Source organism: Lepeophtheirus salmonis, chromosome 6 (assembly GCF_016086655.4).
Source record: "Lepeophtheirus salmonis chromosome 6, UVic_Lsal_1.4, whole genome shotgun sequence".
Lineage (NCBI taxonomy): Eukaryota > Metazoa > Arthropoda > Copepoda > Siphonostomatoida > Caligidae > Lepeophtheirus > Lepeophtheirus salmonis.
The window spans coordinates 26,610,551-26,618,402 of NC_052136.2; positions in this window are offsets into that span (position 1 = coordinate 26,610,551).

Consider the following 7,852-nt stretch of genomic DNA (forward strand, 5'->3'; position numbering starts at 1 on the left):
AGAAAAGTATATCTAACATATACTTTACATGCCTGGCAACTTTGACAGACGACAAATCTATTGTCAGGGATCACCATAAAAGCTCTAGCACTCCTGCCTAGCTAATACCTTAGAATTTTTAAAACTGGGCTCGTCGCTACCTTTGTGGTCTCACACAACCTTTCCTTCAAATAGAAACAGAAAAAGGGGTTTACTGTTAAATGATTTCAGTAAAAAAGTTGCAGACAAAATGTTTGCGTGGTAATATCATCGAGTACATTTTTATTGTGAGACAAAATGATTGTGGGTATTATGATAGTGAAGCAAAATCATTGTGAGCAATATGATTTTGAGTAATATTAATGCAAGACAATATTAAAGTGTACAATTTGATTGCAATTTATCTTATATTCGGACGATAAAACACTTGAATGTTGAAGGTGAACTGCTTGGCTCCAAAAGAGAATAAATTCCACCGCACCCACTTCACTGGCCATGAAGAGCCCATCAAATGTCCCATAATACCCCTTGACCCACAGGTTGTAAAGGTGAGACCATCACTTTGCCTCACAATCAAAATGTGTCCGATATATTAGTACACTAACATATAGGCACTTTTCTTTCACGCGATGAAGAAGTAATTGCTTTATTCTGGGTGAGATGCCGAGCTTGCAGTCTCCCAACCGCTTGCCTGAGCAAATTACACCCCGGTTTACAACTGCCATGTCTCTAAACACCAAGAACCACTTCAAATATGCAAGAATGCACCTCCGCCCACGGGTTTTGGGCAAATGGTTTCTGGAGCAGGTTAAAGTCATCCACTGCCACTTCCCTAAGCATAAAAGAACCCTTATAATATCTGAAATACACCCGGTCCTCAGGTTGTTCAGGTAAAGTGCTAAAAATGATGTCTAAAGTCTGCCGTGCCCCCGGAAACCCAAAAAAGTGTTACCAGAACCGTCTTTGGATCCATAAAATCTATATGAAAAATTTCAGCAAAATTCATCCAATAGTTCGGCCTCGATTGTAAGACATACCCACACACTGACATTCACATTTAATATATACAGTAACAAAAAAATAATTTTTTTTGAAAGAAATTCAAAAATAAAATTTCAAATATTCAATTTTTTTTGAAAAAACTTCAAAATCCACTGCTATTTACAAAAAAATTATTATCATTATTTTCTTTTTTTTTTGGGAGGGGGGGGCTACAGGTCCTCCAGCCCACCGCCTGTGCACACCGCCCTGGATATTAACATGGTTCGTAATTCAGTAATACCATAAGTATTGCTCCGGCCTCTTCTCACGCTCTTACAAAAATACCATATTATTTATGATTTTTTGCAGTCAATTTATGAAATCATTGAAAACCCTTTATAGACCTCATAAGTCGTAAGCAACTCTTTGTTTTGCAATTATATAATACAATATCATTTATGCATTTATTTATTGATGACTATTAAATGTAGATAATAATATTTGTATTTATGGATATTATGTAATTTTAATTAATTTTTTTGGGTTTAAGACGTCAGTCTCTTTTGATTATGTAAAAAATCTTAAATTAATAACATGATTTTATTTATCTACAGCGCGAGTACTCAGAAATTAGAATATTTTAAAAGTTGGTAATTCCCTAATTTTCTATACTTTTGATTCAATATGACCCCCTCCATTCTGAATGATGGCTTCAATACAGCACGAACAGAAGCACAGCTGGCCTGGTAGAAGTCGAAGGACAGATTGTTCTACTCCTCCGTGATCACAGCCTTCAGGGCGTTGACATTCGGTTGAGAAGTCTTGCTTGTCTTGCCCTCCAAAACAAACCAAACAGGGAAGTCGAGGGGGTCCAAGTCGGGTGAGGGCAAATACTAAAAAGCAGCAATGTTATCTATCCAAAAATGCTGCACCTTCTTAGAAGTGTATGCCTGGGCGCCGTCCTGCGTAGGACCTTGTAGTAGACGTACGTGTTGACTTTCTCGTTGGCCTTGAAGAAGTAGGGAGGTAACTTGATGCATTCGGACTCCACGACGTCGAGGGCCATAACCTGAGCTGGATGTTTGGTTCTAAAGGTTCCCTCGACCTGAACTCTTGACTTAGGCAAAAAGCGTTCATTTTTCCTGTACAGAACAGATTCCACTGTCCACTTGGTTAGACTATTTTTTAGAAATGTAATGGTATAAAAAGAATGTACTTTTATTCGTACACGGGGTGCTAAACAAGCAAAAAAGCACTGATGCGGCCAACATGGATCTCTTCTATCGAATCAGTTCATTGATTTAATTTATCATTCTTCCATCACAATGTTGTCACCTGTTGTTGGAATCTGGCAACAAGCATATCCGAACATGCATCTAATCATGAATAGGATTGCATCAAGTGGATTTTTCGTTCAAAAGAATAAGGATTTCCCCTGCACCGCGTAGGAGGGTTTTTCCTTTTGGTTTCCCCTACCTAGCGCAGTAGGATTTTTTACGTACGCGTTGTACTTTAATTATTCCTTTGTCTTACCCCTTTTTTATTCATTTGAAATATACATTGTAATCAACAACAACCATGTGTTGGCGCATCATTTCGTAAGCAATCAATTAGAGTCTATTTTATATTTGTCATCCTTGCTTATTCAGAGATACTCTAATCCTAACACCTGTCAATTTTACGGCTGCAAAATGTCTGCCAATAAACTCAATGGTGCTCAGAAAAGTAAAGTACAGTGGGAGAAAGGGACAAGCAATTATTAAAGAAGATTCCAAAGCTTACAGGTTATTTTAAGTCTAGTGGGTGTCAGGGTCAAGATGTGGAGGGAGATGACACTGACCGTGACCATAGCATTTCGTCTTTGTCTTTACTTGCAAATGAGGAGTGTCCGACAGTGTTCGAGTGTGAGACCAAGTGATTGAGAACAGAAACGGCAGGCACAGCGGTTGTGCTTCTGGTGTCCATGCTGTGCTAGTCTCCGCTCATCCCCCCGTGAGTGTTTCACCTGTTGCGGCAGAGAATGCAGACAGCAGCAATGCTGCTTACGTTACCTGGAGCTCGGATCCTACGTACTGGGAGACAATTGATAAAGATATGAGGAAATACTGGATTTAAATGGGACTTGAAACATGTAAGAAAAAAGATGCAGGTCTGGCTGCATCTGAGAGACAACACGAATACCAAAAAAGATACTTTTCTAAAACGTTGTTTACTAGAAAACAAGGAAATCGCGAAAGTGTGCAGAGATAATGGTTGCTGTATTCTCCAGCAAAAGGATCTGTATTTTGTTTTGCATGCAAATTATTCAGTGACAGTGATTTTCAGTCAGCTTTTACGATTGGCTATAGTGACTGGAAGAATGCAATCACGCACCTCTCTGAACATGAAGGATAGAAGAGCCATAAAAAGGCTATGGTAGCCTATGTTACACGCTGTGCTGATGTTGGATGCATTGATAATGAAGTAAAGAAACAATTTGACCGTGAATGTGAATACTGGACGGAAGTTTTAAAGAGGGTGGTTGCAGGGGTGAAGTTTTGGTGGAGCGAGGACTACTATTTGGAGGACATATTGAAATTTTTGGACAAACTGATAATGAGAATTTCATGGGAGCTCTGGAAACCATCACTGAGTTTGACCCATTTCTGAAAGCCCATATTGAAAAATATGGCAATGTTGGTAAGAGAATACCTTCCTATTTGTCTTCAACAACATGTTTGGAGTTTATTGAGCTGATGGTGGAGCATGTCCTTGCAGATATCATCAGGCAAATAAAAGTGGCAAAGTACTTTTCAATAAGTGTCGATTCCACGGCAGATGGGATCCACATAGATCAGCTGATATTCATCATGAGATATGTTTTACCCGATGGCAGGATTGAGGAGCGTTTTGTTAAGTTTCTGCTTATTCAAAGTCACTCAGGAGAGTACCTTTCCCGGTCTGTTCTTGGTGTTTTGCAGGACATGGGTATTGATATATATAACTGCAGAGACCAATGCTACGATAATGCCGTCAATATGTCCAGTTCCCACAGTGGCCTTCAGTCACTCATTAAACAGATTAACCCTTTGGCTGAATGGGTTTCGCCCCCTGCACACACACTTAATTTAGCCGGGGTAATGAGTGTTAACCGCTTCCCTGTGACAAAGGATTTTTTTTTTTACTTTGTACAGACACTTTTTAATTTTTCCTCCAAATCCACATACATCCCGTTTGCAGTTTATTACAGTGGGTTTACGGCACAATGATAACCATTGAATAGAAAAAATTAAAAAGTCTGTCGGACACTAGATGGTCAGCACACGCACAAGCGACAAAAGTTCTACACCAGAACTATGCAAGGATCCACGAGTCTTTGCTCATGTTGAGTGATGACTCCAGAAAAAATCTTATAAATCGAAATGAAACAAGGACACTCTATAGTAAAATGGAAAATATAGAAAATGCATTCCTGTACAACATGTGGAACATAATACTGCATTTTTTTCCTAAGACCAGTACTGCACTCCAAACTGTGGAACTGGATTTATGTAATGCTTTGAGTTTAATCAGCTCATCGAGGGATTATGTTGCCAACCAACGTGATAATTTTGACAAATTTGAGAGTGAAGGAAAAACATGTCTCCAACATTGTCCTAGCAATATACAGTGGACACACACAGATACAGAAGATGAAAAAAACAAGAAGATGAAGCAACTGAATCGGACTGTGACCAGTCGGGTCGTGATAGGTTCAGAGCGACAGTGTTCATTGCTGCCATCGATCGTCTCCTAGCTGAAATGGATAGGAGGTATCACTCTTACACACATGTTCAGCACACATCTCTGTTCAGGAGCAGCTGATCTCAAAAACAAATATTCAGGTGATCTAGAAGAAGATTTTGTGGATGAAATGGGACAGTTCAGATAATTCATTAAGGGGCAGGATGACACCTCAGCTAGGTCACTGCTGAGTCATATAAGAGGATGGAGACTACAGTCAGTATTTCCGAATATTGAGATAGCACTGAGACTCTTTTTGAATTTACCTGTTAGCAATGCCATTGGGGAGCGTTCATTTTCAAAACTTGGACTTGTGAAGAATAAACTGAGATCCACAATGGGCCAAATAGACTCAATCACCTTTCTTTGATGAGCATTGAGTGATATTCTTAGAAAACTTGATTTTACCAGCCTTATCAAAGACTTCTCAACCAGGAAAACAAGAAAGAGATCCCTGGGAAAATAAGTTGTGTGAATTTACTGGACTGCAGTTCCGTTACATTGCTGCCACACACACACAGGTTTTCTGCTGCTGTACAATGTTTTTTCTTGAAATTGTATCACTCTGGCCCGCTTCTTGATTTGTGCAAGGTTGTCTGTGCTGCTGCTGCAGCAGCTGTGTCTTGGTTCAGAAAGCTTAATGTTTGTTAAGCTTGCTGATGTACTTTAAATGACTTTCTGTAGTATTTTTGTTACAAATAAAGGTTTTTATGGTAAATAAGTGTTACATTACTTTTTTCTGTGAGAACATGATGCATAAGGGGGGAGGGGCTAAAGAAAAGCTCACCCATGAAAATCTTATACCCTCTGATTTTTACTTGTGACTCGGACATTTTTGATCCCACAAAAACAAAACAAACATCAAATTGTTGCTTTTGTGAGGTTTTTTGAATGGCGCCAAGTACAATATAGTCAGACTTTTGGAACTGGGGATAGACGGCTTCAAAGATGATTCTAACTTTTGAGTGCTCACCCTGTACATCAATTTGGTTCTAAATTTTTAACTTTGTTACCGTGATTGTATCATGCAACTTCTCCTACCAAAATAAAAAGCCCTAAAATCTGTTGGTAGCTAGCCACTTATTCCAACTTTGGAATTATTATTAAATAATAGTTGATAATAACCTTAATAAGAATCATAGATATAGAAAAACAGGGAAACATCACTAAGTTTCGAAGGGTTCCTTAGACTAGCCTGTCTGTTGATGTGTAAAGGAATACAATCAAAAGCAATGGAGATTATCTTCAATATGGAACCTTTATATTTTAGTATTAAAAGACAAGCAATGACAACTAGCTTAAGAATTAGGGATGATGTTCCAATCACATAGATTGTACATTTAAGAACAATAGGAGGGTAAGCCCGTCTCCAATAAGATTTATATAAAATATTCTAGAAATTTAATGCACCATTAGAAAAAATAGTTCATAAGCCTTATAACCATCCCTCTTTTTGTGTACTATCAATTCTGAACATCTGTAAATCCTCGATTCGTGAAAGTGTTCAAAAATTGGGTATGGCTGGTGTATTTCGTATGGAAAAAAAAACTATTGTTGACGGCTTTGGATATTTAAACTGATATAACGCAGTGTTTCAGGTAGCGATAGAATAAGAAATACATTTTATGTTTTATTAATATGATTATTGCCATGGATCGATTTGGGGATTTTTTAATAGAAATTTGGGATTATGACATAATCGCGAACTGCCGTGGAAGGACATTATATGTGTTTAGTTTTACTTTAAAAGAGGGTCTTATTTTATTATGTTCAACTTGTATAGATAAGATTGATATAAAAGCTCATTTTTTTATTTTATTTGTAACAATGGGATGATTGCATTGGGATATAAAATATACCTAAACTTCTGGGTATATGCTATACGCATGGGTTGTTGCATGAAATTGGAGTTTCCATGACCTTTGGGAGGATGTGGTGTTGCATATACTTTAGGGGTTCTTTTTTCCTAATAAATGTTCTTAACGTTGATTGTTTGAGTTAGAATGAGATCTTTTAAAGCTGATAGCCAATTCCTGTCAACTAGAAAAGAATAATTTCCTTGTTGGGAAGATTTGGCTAAATAACGAGTGATTTTGGGCTTTTTTTTTTGTTTCTTTTTGGACCAAAGGTTATATGATACAATAAAGTTAAATACTTTCTGAAGGTTAGCATTTTTGACAACCCTTTTCACCGGCTATAACAAAAGCAAAAATACAACCCAACCCCATGTCAAAAATATTTTTAAAATTTTATGGATTCGAAAAATGTGATTTTTGCCATACGTCAACTCAAATCCGATATCTTTCCCGATTGCACACAAAACATGTTGAAAAAGGCTCGAAGTGTAAAAATAAAAAGTTTGAATTAAATGTATTGGAAGTTTGGCTATTAATTTGTTTTTTTATGGAGGGAAAAGTTGAGTAATACATAGAGATGAGATTTGTGTGAAAGCATGAAGGGGAGATGGGAGCGATACATATGGTATTACTGAATTAAGATCATTGTTAATATCAGCTGCCTGTAATATGATTTTGTCGGGAGAAGATGAATTACTGTTATAGAGAGGAGAAAGGACTACATTTAAAATATCATTAATGTAGGGAAAGTATTGTAATAATATTTGAATTCATATATATCTCATTTATTATAAATTTTTTAAACAATTTACACCAAAGATAAGCGATAATTCTTACTTCAGAGAGAGAAGTTAACATCACGGCGACTTATTAAACAATGAACATAAAAGAAGAAAGAGCACATGCAACAACCGTTTTTCCATTTCTAATCACGATACTTATTTTTTTCTTTACACCTATCCTACTTTTAGTGATACAGTAATGATAACTACATGATGGATGCTATGTTTAATAGAAATAATAAAAAATTTTAAACTAGGATTTAGCAAAGCTATAAGTTATTTATTATTTAAATTCCAAAAATCCCTCAGATTTTTTCTAAGATCTGTAAAAAGTTCGAGTACCCAAAGCCGGTTCGGTTTTCTGTCCTTTTCGGGTAATACAAGTTTACTTATACCATAATCGGTACTTCAGATCTGGATCCACGATCTGTTCTATCTCAAATCACGTAGTCGTTATGAAGGAACTAATGATCTGCAGAACATAATTTTTTT